Source organism: Eptatretus burgeri, chromosome 18 (assembly GCF_056783735.1).
Source record: "Eptatretus burgeri isolate ZD-2024b chromosome 18, Ebu_testis_v1, whole genome shotgun sequence".
Lineage (NCBI taxonomy): Eukaryota > Metazoa > Chordata > Myxini > Myxiniformes > Myxinidae > Eptatretus > Eptatretus burgeri.
Window position 1 is genome coordinate 2801503 of NC_140978.1, and position 23227 is coordinate 2824729.

The window sequence follows — 23227 nt, forward strand, 5'->3', positions numbered from 1 at the left end:
CCCACAAGTCAGGCAAATCACACATTTAACTAAATCACTTGTATGCACCTTTTGCAGTAGGACATAAACACTTCTCACCTTAGGAGTGTCATTATATTGATACAACTCAACGAAAAGAAAGAAAATCATAGATGTGATGTCCCATACTGGAGTTGGAGTGTCCCATCAACACACACTTGAATGTGTTGGTCAAATTGCAGTTGTTGTCCCAAAACAAAACCTTGCAAGGCAATAATGGCATATGCATACACCCGGGGCTCTTCCAAGGCCGAACACTCAGGGCAGCAATCAACAATATTGATGCGAATATAGACACACCAGATGGGAGGCATTCATTTCACCAGTTTGCCAAACTACATTGAGCAAAGTATATAAAACACCTTTCACATCCTGTATATGGCTGTTTTTGAACTCTCGATCCTTTGTTTAGGAGTCAAGAACGACCATGGACAGATAATTTAAGACAAAATGTGATATAACAACAACGTTCCCCTTAAGTACAACAGTATTGGCTATTAGAGTGTTGATTATGGTGAATTATAGTCTGCACTCTGCTTCGTCACAATTTTGGAGTTAGAGTGTTCTTAAATTTAAGCTTTATTTAAACTTAAATTATTCAAACTGCAAAAATTAATGCTTACTTGGGGTTTTTTACTCTCGTTAAAAATCCCTCAAAAATGACTCCAGAAAAATGCCAATCTTACCTTTTGTGAAGTTGACATTAAATGAGCGAAAAAATACATTGGCAAAAACCGATCGGAAATTTTCACAAACTCCAAAATTGTGACATAGCAACACTGTATACAGGAATATGCCTCTAATCCTGTCAAGACATTAATTTCATGGAAATATTAATATCGCATACCAGGTGTTATTTTTGCATTCAGATATTGTATCAAAATCATGGAGATTCAGCCAAATATATTACTCATTTAATGGCCCCAATTATTCACACCTTATTGTGGGGTTGGCTGGAGATGGTTTGTCACCCAGGTCTTTCACAAAAAGGCTGGCCAGGTCTGATGTTTGAATGAAGGCAGCATGCATTTGGAAGAAAAGAAAAACGATACAAGGGTCTTGACTCATGGAGGAGATAAATGGCAAAGGACAGCAGATTTACAGACTGCCAAAGGGTATGTGAGATGGGCACACACAAGGAAGAAAGGAGGATAAGCAAAAGTGAGTAATAATGGCCTGGAGAGGAAAATAATGGGAAAGAATGAGCGTGTGTAGAATAGATCATGGATATGCTTGGATGAGCGAATGAGGTAATGGTGGCCAGTCATTTGAAAAACTGGAGTGAGGACAACAAAAGACACACAGGAAGCCAATCCTATAATCAGGAGAAGAAGGGGATGAATGAATGCAGGTGGAAACCAGCATGCACTTTGTGAGTAATGTGAGGGGTTTCTTGAGGAATGTGTGTCATCTGATGTGGCTTCTGGAGGACAAAGGTAGGAGAGGGAAGGGGGAGATAGGCCAAATGCAAGTTTAGATAATATCGTGAGTCCATCAACTTGCTGCCCATGTGAGAGAGAGAAAGAGAGAGAGAAAGAGAGAGAGGGGGGAGAGGGGGGAGAGAGAGAGAGAGAGAGAGAGAGAGAGAGAGAGAGAGAGAGAGAGAGAGAGAGAGAGAGAGAGAGAGAGAGAGAGAGAGAGAGAGAGAGAGAGAGAGAGAGAGAGAGAGAGAGAGAGAGAGAGAGAGAGAGAGAGAGAGAGAGAGAGAGAGAGAGAGAGAGAGAGAGAGAGAGAGAGAGAGAGAGAGAGAGAGAGAGAGAGAGAGAGAGAGAGAGAGAGAGAGAGAGAGAGAGAGAGAGAGAGAGAGAGAGAGAGAGAGAGAGAGAGAGAGAGAGAGAGAGAGAGAGAGAGAGAGAGAGAGAGAGAGGATAGACCCTGGTAGTTTTGCCCAGGGTGCCAGCAATAACTCATCTTGTCTTTGCAAAAGACACATGGGGTCTTTAAAGTCCAGCAAAAGCCATTTCTGGCAGATGGGTTCTCCGGCTTAACATCCCCTTCTGATTGACGAGCACGCGTTGATACAAAACACTGTCTCCAAAACAGCAGGTTGACAGTTTTATAGTTTTGCCAAGAGTAAAACCTAAACTAGACACCTCTAAGTTATCATGCCATTCATGAAACTCAGCCAATTAGGTGATGATGCTGAATACTTCGATGGTGGTTTATATTTATGTTTCTGATCACTTTGTTTGGTTTTTCAACTTTTTTGACTGTGGATTTCAAATGATCGATTGCCATTTAATCACTTTTTGAAAAGCACATTTGAGGTGATTGTTTCTTTAATTCTGTAAAAATGTATTTGTTGGCCAATATTTCCTTCAACTATTTTATAAAAAGGATTTGGAAGCATTTATGGACATTGAAAGAATTCCGCATAGGTTCGTATGTTCCTTTATCACACTTTTTATTCTGAAAAAGGCCAGTACTTTCAAATGGTCCTTTAGAAAAATCTGGAATAATTTTCTTTACACTACAGCTGTTTAACATAATCCCCATATTGTGTTGAAAACGTTTTTTGAGTTGTTCTAGCTCCAAAATTAATTATGCATCCATTTGGGAATTAATAGCAGCGACTGTGTTGTACATATTTTGAAGATGTGGACTGCCAGTCGCTGTAGTAATCTGTTAACTGGTCAGACATGAGTTCACATAATCATCTTCATATATTTACCATGCCCCATTATTTTGAGTGACTTAAAGTGCACATTCATGAAATAATAGTAGTAAAAATAATAACAAGAAAAACAGAAATCAAAGATTGCAAACCCTCCCCAGGACTTCTTTTGAGTGGTGTATTTTTATAGGTTTTCAGGTAAATCCAATATGGCTGACAAACCATGTGACCTATGACATCATATGTATTACTCTTTTGTTCCTCATGGAGAGGTGGTCATTTGTGTAAAGTTTCGCCTGGATATTTTCAGCTATTTCAGAGAAGATTTTTGAAGTTTAAAAAAAAACTAAAAACAATAAGGCTGTCAAATCAAATGACCGATGACGTCATGATTTTTTTTTCTGTGGATCATTTTATCTCGAGATGACCCTCAAAGATTTTCATACTTATCAGATGTGGCGTTCTACGTCTGCAATTATGACATCATAACGAGGGCACCTATGATGTCATTAAAAAATATCACACTCATTCCACATGAGAAATACTTGGTATGTACCAAGTTTCAAATTTTTCCTGGGTGCGGTTTCAGAGATACAGAGGTCCAAATTTTTCCCATTTTTCCAATATGGTTGCCACACCACGTGACCTATGACGGCATAATTATCATTCAAAGATTTTGCATGAGTAGTTGCATCAATGGTGAAAATTTTGTCTCAATCCGACAAGCGGTTGCGGAGAAAAACACGAAAGTTCTATGCAGACAAACAGACAGACAAACACACAAACAAACAAACTGATCCAAATGCAACACCCTCTCCGAATCCTTCCGCGAGGGTAATAATAATAACTAGCCGAAACCCCGTCACAGATGGATTCCGTTCCATGAGCCCAATATGACAAGCAGTGGCGGCTTTTGTAAGAGCCGGATCCCAGTCAATACACTCCATGGCCTTACCTAATGAGGCCTACAAAATGTCCTTATACACGACATTTTTGGTGTACACTACTCCTTGTGAAGAAGTCCCCTGATTTGTGCACGTGTCTACTTTGATGTACACCGTTTCAAAACTTCTCAGGTCACAGTACTGATAAAAACGTGACGCGACCACTAGGAGGAGCACAAAATTGGTCCTTCAGTATTAATATATAGATAATAATAATAATAATAATAGTAGTAGTAATGTTATGATCATAGGTTGGTGTGGAGGGAGGGGGGGGTTCAGAGATAAAAGTAAAACCTTGGCCAGTTTTAGAATTGCTTGATGATTTAGTAACTTTTCCCTGTTTTAAGAAGAAGAGGTAGAATCAGTACGAAGAAGAAGAAGAAGTGAAGAAGAAGAAGAGAAGAAGAACTTTATTTCACCAAGTGTAATTTAAACACAAGGAATATGTCTTGGTATTGGTCGCATACAACATGTCTTGGTCACATGTCTTCATAATAAATCATACACCTCAGCAAAGCCGACCAGAATACATCAGACAATAAAACTGAATTCAAAATAAACTCAAAGCTACACCAACAACAAAACAATAACTCAATACACAACATCACAAGCACAACAAAATGTCAAAAATTGACAAAATTAAAATGATACAATCCCTCGTGTTCACCTTTAAGGAAATTTGTCATTCGTGCCACCACTGGAGGAGATTATGTTTTCCAAATTAGTAGTTCGACAAGATAAAGGTGACTCATCCTGTTTTCCCCTCATCTGGAACAGGTGCAGGTACACCAGGTTTGGTTGAGTGTGCCATGGCAATGTCCCTGTGCTTCAATGACCAGGCTACGAGAAGAACACTGGCAATTGGCTGAATGCTCATTGGACGTGAGGGCCTCAGCAGCTCGGTGAGTGGACAAGAAAGCAGCCTTGGCATCTGACCATTGGCTCATTTGGACGGGCAGCGATAGCCCTGCCTGAGAGGTGTGGAAGCTGGGCAAAGTGCCCAGAATTAATAAAAGCTGCAGAAGGAAGAGGCCTAGTCTCAGTCTCAGTCTCAGTCTCAGTCTCTCTCTCTCTCTCTCTCTCTCTCTCTCTCTCTCTCTCTCTCTCTCTCTCTCTCTCTCTCTCTCTCTCTCTCTCTCTCTCTCTCTCTCTCTCTCTCTCTCTCTCTCTCTCTCTCTCTCTCTCTCTCTCTCTCTCTCTCTCTCTCTCTCTCTCTCTCTCTCTCTCTCTCTCTCTCTCTCTCTCTCTCTCTCTCTCTCTCTCTCTCTCTCTCTCTCTCTCTCTCTCTCTCTCTCTCTCTCTCTCTCTCTCTCTCTCTCTCTCTCTCTCTCTCTCTCTCTCTCTCTCTCTCTCTCTCTCTCTCTCTCTCTCTCTCTCTCTCTCTCTCTCTCTCTCTCTCTCTCTCTCTCTCTCTCTCTATTCCTGGTCTACTTCTTGGCAGCAACATCACTGCTTGCTTTTCTGCCCTGCTCATCCTCTTTGAGCACATTCCATTGAACCTCGATGATAGGAGAAAAAGCACCTCAAATTACATGCCAGCAACACCCTGTACACTTCTCAGAATGCAATATCTTTACAAACCTTTTTTTTTTTTGTATACCTTGGTCGAGGCTCGTATGAGAGCTAACACACAACTCCCAGCAAGGAGGCATGAGACAAGAGGGACGGGAGTGGAAGGGACAAAACAGTGGGGAACAGACACACTTGGTGAACAGTGGAAGGGAGAGGGATGGGGGTGGGACGGGGAACATGGCGAAGAGAAGATGGACATTACAGGGACTTTCAGGAAGGAAAGCAGGGGAATTGAAGGAAGTGGGCTTGGGTGGATTATCGGGGGTAGAAAAGATCGAGGATTTGGATGGGGGAAGATAAGAGGTGGTGGTGAACAGCTGTTTTGAAAGCCTGGAGGGAAGAATGGGAAAGAATAGAGTGAGGAAGTTTAATCCAAAGTCGGGAAAAAAGAGGAATGAAAGAGTGAAGATGAGCAGTGATTCGTGATTTTGGTAGTTTTACCAGAAAGGGGTTGTTGGCGGACCTTGAGCGCCCTGTGGAAATGTGGTGGGGACAAATTGCAGAGAGAGCAGGGAGGGCAAGGCTGGAGAGGAGTCGGTAGAAGACAAAAAAGACCACCGACCAACCTGCGGTGATTGAGTGAGAGGCCCAAAGACTCAGCTTCATTGCGGGAGATGCCGATGATATTAAATGCCCTGGTTTCGACAGCGTGAAGCCGAGAAAGGTGGGAGGCAGGAGCACCAGCCCAGAGGGGAGAGCAGTACTCCATCAGGTTACGGACAAAAGCTTTGTAAGTGGTCAGGAGCTCAAGAGGGCCGAGGAAGGACTTTGCACGACGGAGGATTCCCAGTCGGCGACTGGCTTTTGAGGCGAGGTTGGAAATGTGACTTTCCCAGGAAAGGTCATGGCAGATAGTGAGACCCAGAAGCTTGAAAGAAAAAACTTCTTCCAGAGGATTGTTGAGAAAATGGATGGGGGGGGGTTTTCTAAACGGTCCTTTCGAAGAGACATAGTGAGAGTGTGAGATTTGTCTGGATTGAAAGACATGTTCCACGTGTTGGACCAGTTTGTGATTTTATCCTGATCTGCAGTGAGCGAAGAAGCTGCTGCTTGCCGGTCTGAGGGATGACAGATGGTACGGCAGAGGGTGGAGTCGTCGGCAAAGAGAAATAGAGGATTTTCCAGAGAGTCCGAGAAACCTGGCCTAGTCCGAGAAACCTGGCCTAGTCCGAGAAACCTGGCCTAGTTCTGATGATTGTGAGCTGAGTGTATGTGGTTCTTTGGCAGATCACTGGTTAAGAATCGGGCCTTTTGGTCATTGTTTCTGTGTCGAGATTCTCCGGGTGTTTTATTTATCCTGTAAGATTAAATTTACATCTCATATCACTTGTCTACCTCTTCTCACATCTTACCATACCTGTATAACGGTTCAGTCCATTGGATTTTGCCTGGAGAGGATTTAAATTACTATGGGGGGGGGGGTTATCATAATAATCTGATAATTACCGGTGCCTTTAGAGGTCGCCCAAGGCGGTCTCATAAAAAGAAGACACTTGTTATTGGTTGTGCTCAATGGTGTCCGAGTCCGCTGTTGATCCACACAACCCATTGTTCATGGCATGCACAGTCATGCCTACCAGGTATTAACTCAAGTGAATGGTATACCGTACAAGTGATATTTACCTACTGTGTGTTATCTCAATCCTGTCACCCATGCCTGCATATAGTTATGAATGTGCATAGATGACCCGTCGCTTCGCTGATGGATTTAATCAAAAGAGAGCACGTTATACTTCACAAAGATATTGCATGTCTATCTCTGAGTCTCAATCGGGATATAAAATGAAGTGAAACATGAGGAAAAGGACATTTTATAACACTTGTTGTTGTTGTTGTTGTTGTTGTTGTTGTTGCTGCTGCTGCTGCTGTTGTTGCTATCATCATGGTTGTGGTTGTCGTTGCTTGTGTGCTTCTTCCATGTACTTTTATATATTTTCTATTGCTTCGATAAATATTACTACAGTATATACTTGTATAATTTTGTGTGCTCCTGTCTTTGTCACACTTTATTCTGAAAGATTACTGCGGTCAGAATAATACATATGGTACTGTTGGAACCGCTACTTTAAGTTCTCAGTCCTGCTGAAAGGCATTTTTTGATTAAACGGCTCCGGCGATTTTAAAGTAAAATTATTTTTCTAAGTGAATTGATAATTATTGACATTACAATGAGTCATTTTTATTCTATGACAACTGAAACCTGTAGAATAAAGTGCAGCACAATTAATTAATTAATTAATTGTACAGTATCGGCTATTCGGAAAATCTATCGAAATAAAACTGAAAAGTGCGGTGAGGCGGTGAGGCGGTGAGTCGGTGAAGCCGGGAAGCTATCTGTCAGTCCGAGAACACTATATGCCTATTAATCACGTTCTGTTTGAACATTAATTCCCCAAGACCCTGAAGACCCCTGAAGACCCTGAAGACCCAAAAGACCAAGAGGACCCAAAGACCCAGACAACCCAAAAGATCCCATTGACCCAGATGACCGAAAAGTCGCTAAGGACCCAAAAGTCACCAAGGACCCAAAATACCCAAAAGACCACGAAGACCCAAAAGTTCCCAAAGACCACGAAGACCCAAAAGACCCAGAGGACCCTTTATACCACTTAGACCTCAACACCATTTAAACCCCTTACACAATTCAGACAGATTAGACAGTTTACACCCTTGACAATTTAGACGACTTGGACCTTTTTATATCACAAATAAATTTCAAATAAATATAATATCAGCAAAATTACAAATAAATTTCAAGAAAATACATGTTTGTATTATGAATGGTGAAAATCATGCCAACACAGCAAATATATGACATCAGTCTCTGCAACGACATGTGGAAAGGCGAGCATAGCGAGCCAATCCATGCCAGTATAATATAATTTAAAGGAATGTTGTCAATGATGTGAATTTCACAACGTCCAATATTCAAATTCATTTACATTGTAAATCTCAAAACATAGTTCCCTGACCTAAATAAGAACCTTCACCTGTTAGCAATTGACTAGCTTACACACACACACACACACACACACACACACACACACACACACACACACACACACACACACACACACACACACACACACACACACACACACACACACACACACACACACACCTCTCCTTTCACCAATCAATGCAAAAACTCAAGTGTAATTTCTCTTATGGCCCCAGAACCAAACAGAAAGTATATACTTGGTGGATGAGTTGGATAGGTGAAAAGAACAAGAGAATTCGATTTTGGTTAAGGTCCGGATGGATGCAGATCGGGCCTTTCAGTGGGAGACAAAATATAAACCGCTCAGCCTGGCAGAGGTATGCGCTACACCAAATGCTGTTTTGGTTTTCTTTGTTGTCCTCATTTGTTATCTTTAGTTTTTTTGTAAACCTGCTCACTGTTTATAAACTGCATATTTATTTGCTTGTATTTTGCAGCATTAATTTTCACCTTTTGTTATTACTGCTACAGTCATAATTCCAGAAGTTTCATTCCAATGCTTGCCAATTAACTGCTGTTGGCATGTTTGTCCTGATTTGCATGTTTTTTATATTCACAATATAATATTTTCTGTGAGTTATTTTATTAAAAATTGCCAATATTGCAAATGACATCATGGGATTTTTAACTTACATTTTGTTTTAGGTGATAAAGTTGGCCTAAAGTTCTCTTCTAAAGTGTGGAATCTACCACTACAGAGTGATTGCCACAATCACTGCAGCAGACACAAGTTTTAAATGAATCTGAGTTATAGCTTCTTGCTCCAGATATCTTTGTTACTTGAATGATGAGAAGTTTTTTGTGTAAGCAGTTAATTCAGATCACTTATGTTCAAAGTCCCTGAACGAGTGACACTCTTGGTTGATAGTCATATAATTGTTCAGTTTTATATCCTGTATATATATATATATATATATATATATATATATATATATATATATATATATATATATATATATATATATATATATTTATATATATTTGTGTAATTTAATACGAGTTCCCTTACAAGGAACTTCAATGCAGGATGAAACATTTCAGCCAACAAGGCCTGTGTGATGGTTGTGTGGTGTACTTTTACATCATGAACTTTGTTCCATTTACTTGTCCAGCCAATGGTAGTAGTGAAGGCATGTTTTTTTATATTTGGTTTTGAACCAATCATTTTGCCCCACACGACAATCGGTTTGTTGGATCTCCCCCACCAGAGACGAGTGGAGAGTGAGGATTTAATTGAAGTGTGACAATACTTCCCTGCCTGGCAGCTCACTTTTTATACTTTGGAAATGACTCATGGACTTGAGTTTCACTGGAGTTAAACTAAAGTTCACTGGAGTTCACCGGAGTAACACCGCATTGGCAGCCCTATCTTCAGCAACACGTCCTTTCTTGACTCATGGAGCTTCGTACCATGTGACACACCCCTATCTTCAGTGGGTTTTCACACATTTCAACCGCAGAACGACTATCATCGAACCCCTTTTTGTGAGCAGCTTATTTCCATGGGCACTTGTCATTTATGACACCCAAGTCACTGAGTGGATCATATTATTTTGTGGACATGACGCCGAATTGACCCACTTGGTGATACACAATTTCTTACTTCTTATTACCTCTGCCACCGAAGGTGAAGGAGGTTATGTTTTCACCTCATTCTGTCTGTTTTGTGTACAGGATATCTCAAAAAGTTGCAGACAGATTCACATAAAATTTTGTGGACAGGTTCAGAGTGTGACACGGATAAGCTGATTCGATTTTGGTGAAGATCCAGATCTGGATCAGACTACTAGAATTTTTTAAGTGATTCTTCACCATTGAGAGATAGGGCCAAAAACGATACATAGCATATCTCAAAAGGTTCTGAACGAATTCGGATAAAACTTGGTGGACACGTTGTGTGTATGACCATGACAAATTGGTTTGATTTTGGCGAAGATCCGAATCTGGATCTGGATATGAGAATTATTTGTTTTTTTAAAGTGATTCTTCCCCATTGAGAGATCGGGTCAAAAATGATATAGTACTTTATAGCATGATATTTCAAAAATGTATTGATTGGGCCCGATATGTTCTCGTGGATCAGGCATTATGTGGCGGAGTTATGTGCTCTACCGTGTGCCCTTCTGGTTGAACTTGTGACTGCATTCATCCGCACTCGTTTAACAGTTTGTGGGACACCACTCAGAATGGATGAAGTCATCAAACTTTCCCAGTGAGTAGAAGTCGATAACTCGATTTTCTATAGTTGTTTGTCCATGCTCTCTTCTTTTTCAATGCTGAGCATCAATCAAGAAAGCAGCACATACCTTTTCAAAAGAAATCTTTGGCATGGCATTACATGGTTTTGAACCACTGACCTCCCAGACTCACAGCAGATATTCGAACCATTTGATGAAGTCATCGAGTCTGGTTTATAAAACGAATGCCAAAAGTGGGATTCAGACCCACTTTTCCTGGGGAGACTGCAAACTGAAAGCAGCACCTTTGACCACATGAGCACCACTAAGTAATTATTCTGTACATATAAATTCAAAAGTTGAGTTTCGACACATGTTTATTATTGGTTATGCTTAACCAATTCAGAATGCATTGATCTCATAATAAATTTGATTTGATAGTTCTGGTGGAGGTTGTGACACTGAACAGTGAATATGAAAGAAGCAGAAGAAACTCTTGAAGTTCTTAGTTATGCAAACCAACGACCAATTATTTAGAGAAAGAAGCAACGTTTGATGTCAATACATATTTACTGTCGTAGGTCTGTCTAAGAGACAGCAATTGCAGTTGTGTCTTACATGGTGAAATGCCACATAGCGTTAACCATGGACGAACACAGGTTGTGCTAAATATAAACTGACCAGATATATTGTTTGTCTCTGGGCTTTATTTATTGCCATAGCGAAGCATAGCCTCAGAGGAAAAAAAATTTCAGCAATGTAAATGGAATCTCAGAAACCCACAAAAGGAATGGTATCCTCGGGAGGAAAGCAGTACGCTTGCTGCTACCTATACCGAGTTCACACTCAATTATCCTGGTTCCTCGGGCTTTTACTAATACTCTGGTGCCATTTCACAAACTTTATTTTGGTCCAGTCTGAAGATTTCAAAGAAGCATGGCAACAATATTTATTTTGCGCTCTGGCTTGTGAGATGGCATGCCACTCGGTGTCAGTGAGTTTGGATATTATGTTGCAATGTTTAAGTTATAATATGTTTAAGCCATCATTTTCAACTGTCTGCACTCGAGTAAACAGTTGATGCTCCACGAAAGACTTCCCCATGCATACAATTAAAAGCATCTATGTTTTCCTTGAATGGTATCAAAATAGATTTGTTCGCTAGAAAATATTGATCATGACATCCTCTGTCCAAGTGGTGGAAAACTTGGCAAATCAAGCTCTGAACAAGAAAGGATTTGCACAAGGTGGATGGGCTAGATGAACTGCTTCGAGATTTTCATTGCCTATTTGAACTATGAATACAGAGACGTACTCCACTTCTTCAGTTGGTATTCATATTTCAATGAAAAGAATCTCTGAACATTGATTCCATAATTGCTTCTTTGAATGCAACTTTCTATGATGGCTGCCTTTCGACCTTGCCAAACAGGTCGATTTTCTCCCCCAAAGAGAAGGCCACAGCCACAAAATGGAAGTTTGCTCTGCCATAGGTCCTGCATATTTCTAGGAATACATTAAATACCCAGGTGATTACTTGTCATAATTTCATCCCACACACAAGGCTTTTGCATGTCTAATTGCACCACTGAAAGCAGTCTGGGCTTTGATTCTGCACACATCTGTATCATATAATGGCATGAGTATTTTAAACCACTGTGAAGGTTCTTTCCTGCTTGCAGGTTTTGTGCTGCAAGTCCTGAAGGAGTAACCGGTAAAACTATGCAGCCCACACTCTAATTTCAGATAGAACATTAGCAAACAAACAGAAAAGTTTTCCACAACTACCTTGGGAATTGATCATGAACAATGTTTGGTTTCATTCATGATAATCAGCTGTAGCCATAACAACGACATAAATGAACCTTTGTTCACTACTGTATTGAGTAATGGAATTTGTTGTGCATGTTTATGAGATTGATACAGTATGTGGAATTGCAGTTCATCTTTAATAACTTGATCTGAATATAAGGGGCTATTGCTGTGGCAAGGAAGAGGCATTCCAGAAAACAGTTTTCAAGAACTCTTCATCCTTTTTAACAAAGACTGTGATGAAAAAATAACTAGGTTATCAATTTGGTAAATTGAAAGATAATGATGACCGAATGAGTCATTCAAAGAGATCATGTCTTCACTCACATTCTTTGAATGTTATCGGCATATTAGCAGGATGTTCAGGAGAACAATATACCAAAATTATAGCAGAGCAATGACAAATTTGGTGAAGCATGTCATGTCACGTACTTTCACGAACATACTGCTTCGATTTCGCATCATTGTCAATCATGATTCTTCATGAAGCCTGGTGTTGGTTTAACAGTTAAGGTGGCTGACTTAAGATCTTCGGATCTTGAATTTCAGCCCATGTAGACCGTTGAATTAACACTTGGTGGGTTTACTCAGCCTGTCATCCTTCCGAGTGAAATGAATAGGGGCACTGCATCAACGGCACAGCCACACCCCCAGCAAATAATGCAGCCAAGCAGCCACAGGCCGCATACGAATAAATAAATAAATAAATAATTGATTCTGCATCATTATATTTCAGAGTTGGCCTCCAAAACCAGCCATCAAATGGGCATCCTTCATCATTCAAAGTCTTTTCTTGGCAAATCCAAAGTTCTAACAATGTATTCTCCACTTTTGGCTAGCACCCCTGCCTACCACCTTTCATATATTGATGCTGTTGTGAAAGATCTTCAAAATCATTGGTAACTTCCACGATGAAGCTGGATTTCTAGGTTTGTTACTGATGCATCAAAGACAGGTTTCTGGCCTCTGTCTTCCACCACTCAACCCACTTCTGGTGAAACTCCCAAAATACAGGCTAACCGCTCATCTCTACTAACCCGTTCCTCTTTTCTCTCACCTGTGGAATAAACTTCCTCAATCTGTTCAATCTCATCCTTTCCTCCAGAACTTCAAGATGGCTGTTCACCTCTTCCTCAGGTCGACTCATGATATTTTCTACTCTTATTCAATCCTCCTTAAACCCATGCATTTATTTCCAGGTTATTGCACTTTCTCTCCATTGACTGAGGAGGTTCAGTCCCATTCACCATTCTGTTTTTTGTTTCATTGCTGTTTCATCTTCAGTTCTCTCTTCCACTTCTTCCAGCCCCCTTCTTGCTGTGTTTGAACTTGTATTGAGCTAGTTCACACCTTGTGTCCTACTCCTCTCATCTTGCTCTCATTATTTCCCCTTGCCCATTGTTCCTTTAGTGTCCCTCTGTTGTGCCTCTCTACCCTGCTGTTGGGGTCTTTCCCCACTTTCCAATGTGTTCTTTGTCTTCTGTGGTTCTGTTCTGTTCTGTGTTCTTGCTCCACCACAAGATTTGACTTTGTATTAAAAAATATGGCCCTTGAACAGAGTTGCAAATTTATATTTCTGGTAAGCTGCAGGCATTTCCTTTCTGTTTCTTGTTAATTATCTAAGATGTCTGTGCAGTTCATACAGTATGTCTCATGCTTTCCCTTTGCCTCTTCATTGGGAGTGGGGGGGGGGCGGGGGCGGGGGGTGGAGTGAAACGTAAGTTTTTATTTTAATATATTTAATATATTATATTATTTAAATATAATTATTTTAATAATATTCAATATATTATTAAATATATTAAATATATATTTAATATATTATATTAAATAATATATTTAATATATGGCCCTATAGTTCTTGTCCCAATTTCCTTTTCAAACACAGGAAAGAAAATCAATGTGTAATCCATAATCCATTTCTCGTGAGGATGCAATGAAATATACTGGAGGAGGAGGAGATTGGGACCACACTCTGTGCAGAGCGTTGGTGCTGCTGAAGCAGTCTTCTTGGCAATTGGACACAATCCTGGACGGGTCGCCACTCCAATGCAGTATACCAACATGCTGGCACTCATTTTTCCAACCTCGGAAGGATGACAGGTGAGTAAACCCCACCTGGTCTTAATTCAACAGCTGAGCAGGATTTGAACTCAGGACCCAAGGATCCAAAACCTGCCACCCTCACCATTAAGCCAACACCAGGCATAAATAAACTGGCTCCACCAAGAAACCCTTATTGCCAAATCTGTATATGAAATAATTGTTTCTTTTTTCAAAAAGTTCATTCAATTATGACATTGTTTGTTATTAATGTGTTCCTTCTTCAGAAACTATCAGAACATTCATTCTATTTTTCAATCCAGCCATTACCAAGTTCTGACCAATGCAAAACTAATATATATATATATATATATATATATATATATATATATATATATATATATATATATATATATATATATATATATATATATATATATATATATATATCAGTTGTTTGATAATAGAGTGTGATGGCTATACTAATTGTTAAATACAGATATATTTCAGCATTCCCACAATGTGGCTTGAGTACTTTTTCTGAGTAATGAGTTAATTAGCTTTTTTTAACCATTCAGTATCAGAGTCATTATCAGAACCAACCATGCAGTCAGTTCCCAAGCAATATCAAATTTGGTGTTGAGTGTCCTCCTTTGGGAATGGTCACATTTGGGGAGGGGTGTGAGGGGTCTCCATGCAAGCAGAAACAATCCCAAAGCAGGATACACTATAATTAGGATTGTAAGATTACAATAATGATTAAATGTAAACAATTTGAGGAGAGAAGTGGCAAACACAAAAAAGAAGTTGAAGGAAGTACACATAAATACCTGGAGCACTACATCACATTGTAGAGGCTTCAAAAAAAGACACCATCAGACAAATATATATATATATATATATATATATATATATATATATATATATATATATATATATATATATATATATATATATATATATATATATATATATATATATATATATACTAGCGGGGTATGCTTACATGTTGTAAGCAATAACGATCCGTGCTTCCCCATTGTCTCGGGTCACTCACCTGCATTATATTTCCATTTATTTATATTTTCATTTACAGATGTTTTCCGACATTTCTGTGATTTTTCCCAATGGAGCTGCTTCGATGTCCATCGGCGCACAAATTCAGCTTTCTACACCACCCGGAAGGTACAGATCTTTAATATCAGTCAGTGAGTCAGTGGGTCATTGATAAGAATGAGCTTTATATATTAAGTGCTAAGCAACCTTTTTCAATACAATTGCTGGTGGTATTATTTGAGGCGTTGTTGAGTCGCTTTAGTTATTGTTGCAAGGAAGAGGGGGTAAATCAGAGGGGGTTTTTAACAAAGCTTTGTTATGAAAATATGGAGAAGTGAAATTAATAATTTGGTCAAAAGGTCAAAGGTCAGCTTCACATAAAATTGTCAATTTCCATCCAATTGACCTGAACTTTTAAGAATTTGCATATTGGGTCACTAAATTCGTTCACCGATCAAAAACAAGAAGGTGATTGTTTTTTCAGATCAAAAGATTAAAGGTCGAGGTTGCCAAAAATCGGCAATTTCTTGAAGGGCAGACTGGGAAGCAGAATTGTCGCGAATCTGGAAGCCATGAGCACTCAACATACAGGTCCTATAGAACAGTTATACCGGTAAGTTTGTGTTTTTAGTTCGGGTCCCTATCCAGTGCCTAATGGGTAATTAAATGTACATGCGCTGCAAAGTTACTTTGATAGTCAGGGTTTTCTTTTATTTTTAAATCCTCAAAACTACAACAATGCCAGCATCACCCTCACCTTCACCTCGCTCTGGCCGACGCCATGGTGGACGGAGTTCAGGGAGGAGCCTCACGGCAGCCCGCAACCAATCAGCATGCTACGAGTGAGGTGGCCGCCGCTCAGCCAATCAGACCCCGCAATGGTGAGAAAGACGGTCCGCGTGATGTCACCACGCTCGCAGGCCAATCGACGGACTTACCACTTGTTTTGGCCAGTGACAGGGCGACGAGCGATTCTGCACGCCAAAACCGTCCAGTGAGGGAGAGCAGGGAGGGTGAGGCGTCCCCTCCTCCCCTTGGACAGGGTGAATAAGTTTGCGGCGCGATCGGACCAGGAGAAGAGCTTGAGAGATCCTTCCTCGACAAGAACCGCAAGTTGGTTGTGCGCCGTGTCTCTGTCGGTGAACAAGGGAGAGAAACTGGGGACACGAGTGGTGATCGCGTTCGCCTGGCATGAGTGGTGATCACGTTCGCCTGACGAGTGGTGATCACATTCAGTTGACACGAGTGGTGATCACGTTCGCCTGACACGAGTGGTGATCACGTTCGCCTGACACGAGTGGTGATCACGTTCGCCTGACACGAGTGGTGATCACGTTCACCTGACACGAGTGGTGATCACGTTCACCTGACACGAGTGGTGATCACGTTCGCCTGACACGAGTGGTAATGACGTTCGCCTCACACGCGAAAGGTCCGAGTCCCACCACCCCGCCAGCTCAAGGTACCTGCACGAGGCGGACAGGTCCCAGGCAGGCTCTGGTCTTCAGCTCGCCTTTCCCACTGAGCTGGAGGCGTCAATAAAGGCTGTGGCCACCGGTTCTTGGGTGTACGTGTGTGTGTGTGTGTATGTGTGTGTGTGTGTGTGTGTGTGTGTGTGTGTGTGTGTGTGTGTGTGTGTGTGTGTGTGTGTGTGTGTGTGTGTGTGTGTGTGTGTGTGTGTGTGACCAGTCTATTAAGTAAAACTGCAGAAGTGCTTGTACATAAATTGCTATTCCTTCAGTATTCGGTTAATTCTGCCTTCTTGCGTGCTCCCCTGCCCCATCTATCTATAATTCCAACAATGTGTGTGTGTGTGTGTGTGTGTGTGTGTGTGTGTGTGTGTGTGTGTGTGTGTGTGTGTGTGTGTGTGTGTGTGTGTGTGTGTGTGTGTGTGTGTGTGTGTGTCTGTATGTGTGTCTGTATGTCGGGATGTGACCGCAGTTTCCCGACGACCGCCAGTCCGATCGGATTGAAACTTGCCAGGAATATTGCCGGGGCCCCGTGGGGCCAGGTCAAAGGGCGGAGGAGCTCCTTGTGAGCCAACGGCCATCCATATCTAGTGCCCAACTGTGTCTGCGGACGTCCTCCTGCAGTTGGGTTACTTTTTATTAGGAGGTTGGTGGCAGGATTTGCACTCCGGCCACCGTAAAACCCTTCATTCCGCAAAACACAAAAACACAAAAAAAAATCTGAAAACCCACTCCGTGGGAGTACCTCCTGTGCAGCTTCCCTTCGCAGGGCAGCTCACCGGATGACGGGATTGGGGCAAAGCCTTCGGGACCCCCAATCTTTGATGACAGGAGGGAAACCACGGGGTAATATCCCTGGGTCAGATTGCGGGAGATTGTGTCGGAGTGGTGCTAAGGTGTCGTCCACCAGACGGCGGTCTCCTTGGGTTAACCTGAGGCGGTCCCTTCGGGTGGGTGCCTGGAATGTCCTATTCCTAAGAGAGGATGATCACCTGTCTCTGTTATCATCTGAGCTCAAGCGTTTGGACATCAGGATTGCAGCTCTCTTGAGGTTCGGAGACCGGATTGCGGCGAGATAATGGTGGGTGGTTACACCTACTATTGGTCTGGTCGCTCTGATGGTTACCATACCAAGGAGTTGCTGTAGCTGTGTCCAATAAGCTGACCCCAATGATAATTGAGGCAACACCAGTCAACGAGCGTATTATGAGATTAAGGATTCGTCACTCCTGAGGTGTCATTTCCCTGGTCTCTGTTTATGCTCCGACTGAGGCGAGAGATCTCACCGTGAAGGATGCATTCTACACCACGCTCGAGTCTGTGATTGATCAGTGCCCCAGACGAGATACACTTCTCGTCTTGGGGGATTTCAATTCATCGACTGGAACTGATAGGGATGGTTATGAGACATGTGTTGGTCCCCATAGGTCAGGAACTATGAACCAGAATAGCACTAAGTTCCTTGACTTTGCAAGAAGTCATGGACTTAGGGTGGCTGGTTCATGGTTTCAGCACCCACAAGCTCATCGCTGGACTTGGTATTCCAACGCTGGCGGTGTGGCAAAGGAGATTGACCATGTCCTCATTGATGGTCGTTGGAGGATGATCCAGAACTGTAGGGTCTACCGGAGTGCTCAGTTCCTCAATACTGACCACAGGCTTGTTGTAGCAACTCTAAAGCTGCACCTTAAATCCTGGAGAATGGTATCATCCCAGCCGAGGCTGGATGTTGGCAAGCTCAGGGATGAGAGAGTCGCTGAGGAGTTTGCGAACAGGCTGAGTGGACACTTGGGGTGTCTGGGTGCTTTGAGGGGTCCTGAAGAATTGTGGAGTGCCTTCAAGACCACCGTCCTTGATGTTGCCGGTGGATGTCTTGGAACTCACCACAGGACAAAGAAGAATTTTGTCTCTCAAGGGACACTGGATAGCATTGACCAGAGTCGCAGGGCCAGGCTGAATGGCAGAGCTGAGCTGTTCAGGGAGCTGAGGCGTAAAACTACGTGCACTGAGGGTGGACAAGGAGGCCTATGTGCGAGGAATCTGTGAGGGAGTAGAGCATCAGCTGTGGACAGGTGATTCTCGTCCCGCTTACAGGGGAATTCGCGCATTGCGTTCATCCAAGACCATCCCTCGGAGCACTGCAGTTCGAGCAGAGAGTTCGGTAGGCTCTTGACAGAGGAGTCTGAAGTGAAGGCCCGCTGGCCCGGTTACTTTGAGCGGTTGTACCAGGCTGATCCCCCAGCTGTCAAGTTGGACGTCAAGGGTGTTAAAATCCCTGTTGCTGACCCTCGAATCAACTGTGGTCCACCTTCGCTTGTGGAAACACGGGCTGCGGTGAACCAGTTGAAACGGGGCAAAGCTCCAGGGATCTGTGGCATCCATGCTGAACTTCTCAAGGCTGGTGGAAATGCTGCACTCGTGTCATTGCATGCAGTTTTGTGCTCTGCCTGGAACACAGGCATCATCCCAACTGATTGGAAGAGGGGCCTTGTTGTTCCTCTCTGGAAAGGGAAGGGTGATCGCCAAGACTGCAACAACTACCGTGGGGTGACGTTGCTCTCAGTGCCGGGCAACGTCTTTGCTTGGATAATTCTTGATCAGGTTCGCCACCATCTGCTTGAGCACCAGCGTCCAGAGCAGTCAGGCTTTACACCAAAGAGGTCAACGATTGACCGTATCCTTGCTCTTCGTGTCCTCACCGAACGCAGACGAGAGTTTCGGCAGGGGCTGCTTGCAGCCTGTGTTGATCTCTGTAAAGCGTTCGATTCAGTGAATCGGTATGTCCTCTGGAGGATTCTTGGTCTTCGTGGGGTGCCACCAAAACTGATCGATCTGATGTCTGAACTCTACTCTGGTACTGAGAGTGCTGTGAAGTGTGGTGTTACCATCTCTGACTTATTTCCAGTTTTTACTGGAGTTCGTCAGGGATGTGTACTGGTCCCCCACACTTTCCAGCACTTGTATGGACTGGATTTTAGGGAGGATGTCGGAGAGATTAAGCTGCGGTGCATCGTTTGGGAATGTCAAGATCTCGGACCTTGATTTTGCAGATGATGCAGTCATCTTTGCGGAGACTTTAGACATCCTCTTGGGGGCCCTCGAGGTGCTGAATGAGGAGTCGGAGCCGCTGGCATTACGGGTTTCTTGGGTCAAAACTAAGATCCAGGCTTTCGGTGACATCTTGGATGCTGCTGTCCTGTCTGTGTCTGTTTGTGGTGAGGATGTTGAGGTCGTGGAGAGATTCACTTACCTTGGCAGTGATATTCATGTCTCTGCTGGCTGTGAGTCAGAGGTCAATAGACGTCTGGGTCAGGCCTGGGGAGTGATGGATTCACTGGATCATGGGGTGTGGCGCTGCCGGTACCTGTGCGGGAGGATGAAAGTCTGAGTCTTCAGGTCCTTGGTACTTCCAGTCTTGCTCTATGGATGCGAGACTTGGACTCTGACCAGGGATCTGAGATGGAGACTTAATTCCTTTGGTACCAGGTCTCTTCGGAGAATCCTTGGCTATCGCTGGTCGGATTTTGTGTCCAACGAGCAGTTGCTGAGAGAGACTCGGATGAGATTTGTTACCTGCATAGTCCGTGAACGTCAGTTGCGGCTGTATGGACATGTGGCTCATTTTCCTTAAGCTGATGCTGCTCACCAGATTCTCTCAGCGAGGGAGTCTCATGAGTGGAGGAGGCCAGAGGGCCGACCACGTGCCTCGTGGTTGCAGCAGGTTGACCATCATCTCAAGGAGATGGGGATGGGCCTGGCATCTGCCTGGGGGATGGCCAGACGGAGGCCCCTGGAGTACCGGCGGAAAGTGGACGCAACGACGCGCTGTTCTGGCACATGCTCCCATACCTGACCTGACCCGCGGATGTGCCTTTTCGAGGTTTGATATTAATCGGACGAGTGGTTCCCAAGTTACGGCCATTTATCTGTCGACCAATGACAAGACACGGTGCTATGACATCACAAATGACGTCACAATTAATGTTTATTGTTTATTTATTTATTTATTCTTATTTTTTTATTTTTTTTTGCACGATTGACGGTCCGATCTGATTGAAACTTGCCAGGAATATTGCTGGGGACCCGCGGATGTGCCTTTTCAATGTTTGATATTAATGTCTGTGTGTTTGATAGTGGGGGAGAGACAGACGGTGGCGTCACAATTAAAGAGAGGGGGAGAGAGGAGGTGCGAGAGAGGGGGGTGAGAGGGGAGGAGAGTTATGTAGATTATCTATCTATAATTATAGATAGGCGAGAGAGAGGGGGGAGAGAATGGGGGCGTCACAATTCAAGAGAGGGGGAGAGAGGAGGTGCGAGAGAGGGGGGAGAGAGTGGGGCATCACAATTCAAGAGAGGGAGAGAGAGGAGGTGCGAGAGAGGGGGGCGAGAGAGGGGAGGAGAGTTGCAAACTATTTTTTTAAACTATTTTAAAACTAAAACAATTCGAACATGGAATACCTAATGACACTGTACTTTCAGGTCACCTACAAATCCTACCCTGTCGCCTCAATGTGGCGTAGGAGTGGCAATGGTCAATGGCAGCGAATGTAATGGTGAATGTAATGGAAGCTGCACATGCTGGCATGCCCCTACGGTCCCGCACTAGTTATAAATAAATACATTTGTTAAATGCATCAGTTCGTTGCTGTGTTTCCTCCATTGGCTTAGTGTGATGCGTGTTGGTGAATTATAAAGGCTGTTGCCGCTGTAAATGTAAATTCGGACCGACGGAACTTCGGCAACCGTCCGCTCGGGTCGGGCACGCTAATGGCTCGACTCATGCGAGGGCCGTCGAGGGTGAATTTCCCCGGTAGTTTAGACGACGTAGGTATTTAGGTAAATTGAAATTGGCAATCGACCCTACCCCACATGGTCAATCTATTGGCGATCTTCGATCCGATAAGGGACCCGTCGGTTCCGGAGTTGTCCGGGGTGATGACCTATAAATTCCAGGTGTTCGGTGGAGTCGACTTTGCAGCTCCATCTGGCGGTCGTACTTGTCGCCGATACCCGGCTCGCAACAGTATAACGGTCAGTGTACAACAGCTACAGTGAAGCATGGGGGTGGATTAATACAATAATTGTGCTGCATCTCTGCCATTTACATAAAATTGAAAGTACACTGATGACCAACAGCTTCAGACTAATTCTGATCCATCATGCCATTCTCTCAGGAATAAATGTCTTTTGGCTGGGATTCTTCTTTCCCAATATGGTTGAAAAAATGACCCCGAGGATATAGCCAATGTGGTTTAAAAAAACAACTATCTGAAACATAAAAGTGGCCGATGTAAGATTAACAGAAGCTTTGGCCTGCACTTAGTCCTTATATGAACATCATTGAGGGTGGAGGGTTTGTATGGATAATCATAAAGTCAAATGGCAACCAAACACTTTGGATGAATTGCGAAAAGTGCTACAGGATAATGGGAACAACATTCCAAATTCAAATATTGATAAAATGTATGGGAACATGAAAACAAGGTGTCATTTCTATATAAACAGAAGGGCTCACATGGTAAATAGCAATGCACTGATCAACGTATTCCTTTTTTACAAGTCAAGGCCAAAAATACCCTGTCACCTCAACTTTATTTATTTATACAGACTTTATACAGTCAAGGCCAAAAATATTGGCACCCTTACACTTTTGTCGAATAATGCACTATTTCTTCCAAAAAATTGTTGAAATCTCAAAATCTTTTGGTATCCACAGTATTTCTTCGTTTTGCAGTGGAACAGAACAAAAACAGCTGAAAAATTACTAAATCTTAGCTTATTCCACACAGAAATCCTAAAATGACCTGGATAATATTATTAGCACCTTTTAGAAGTTGTTAGAAATAATTACATTTCAAGCGTGTGATTCTCCTTTACTTTGGAAATGAACTCACTTGTGGTGAGTTGCAGGTGCCTGCAATATATCAATCACTCATTCAGCCAGTTTGAATAGAGAAAAGGAGTCATCCGGCAGTTTTGTGTCACTGTGTGTACCGCAATGAGCATGGAGAAAAGAAAAAAAAAAACAGAAAATTGTCTGAGGAGTTCAGACCCAAGAATGTAGCCAAGCATAGAGAATCTCAAGGCTACAAGTTCATCTCCAGAGACCTTGATGTTCCTGTGTCCACCATACTCAATGTTATCCGGAAGTTTGAGGCTCATGGCGCTGTAGTCAACCTCCCTGGACGTGACCACAAGAGAAAACTTGATCAAAGATTGCAGTGAAGGATTGTTCGAGTGGTGGAGAAAGCATGTCGATCAACTGCCAAACAGAATCAAGCTGACCTTCAGCCACAAGTTATGACAGTTTCAACTCGCACCATCCGTCACCAACTCAATAAAAGGAGTTTCTCTGGTAGGAGTCTCAGGAGGACCTCACTGCTGAGAGAGAGAGATTTCGAGAGACGTAAGAAAGATCAACTGGAGTTTGCCAAAACAGACCTGAACAAGCCAAAATCCTTCTGGGAGAATGTCCTGTGGAAAGATGTGACCAAATTAGAGCTTTTTGGTAAAGCACCTCA

At 42.8% G+C, this 23227-nt stretch overlaps 2 long non-coding RNA genes across 2 annotated transcripts in view; one reads left to right on the forward strand and one right to left on the reverse strand.

Annotated features, from left to right (window-relative positions):
• LOC147008473 (uncharacterized) overlaps positions 1-23227 on the reverse strand; it is a 47898-nt gene that overhangs the window by 20364 nt on the left and 4307 nt on the right. The gene's annotated exons all lie outside the window — the stretch shown is intronic.
• On the forward strand, positions 9937-15842 carry LOC147008474 (uncharacterized). The gene is made up of 4 exons (XR_015053380.1): positions 9937-10361; positions 14027-14241; positions 15278-15366; positions 15722-15842. It is a non-coding gene; the product is annotated as an uncharacterized LOC147008474 (long non-coding RNA).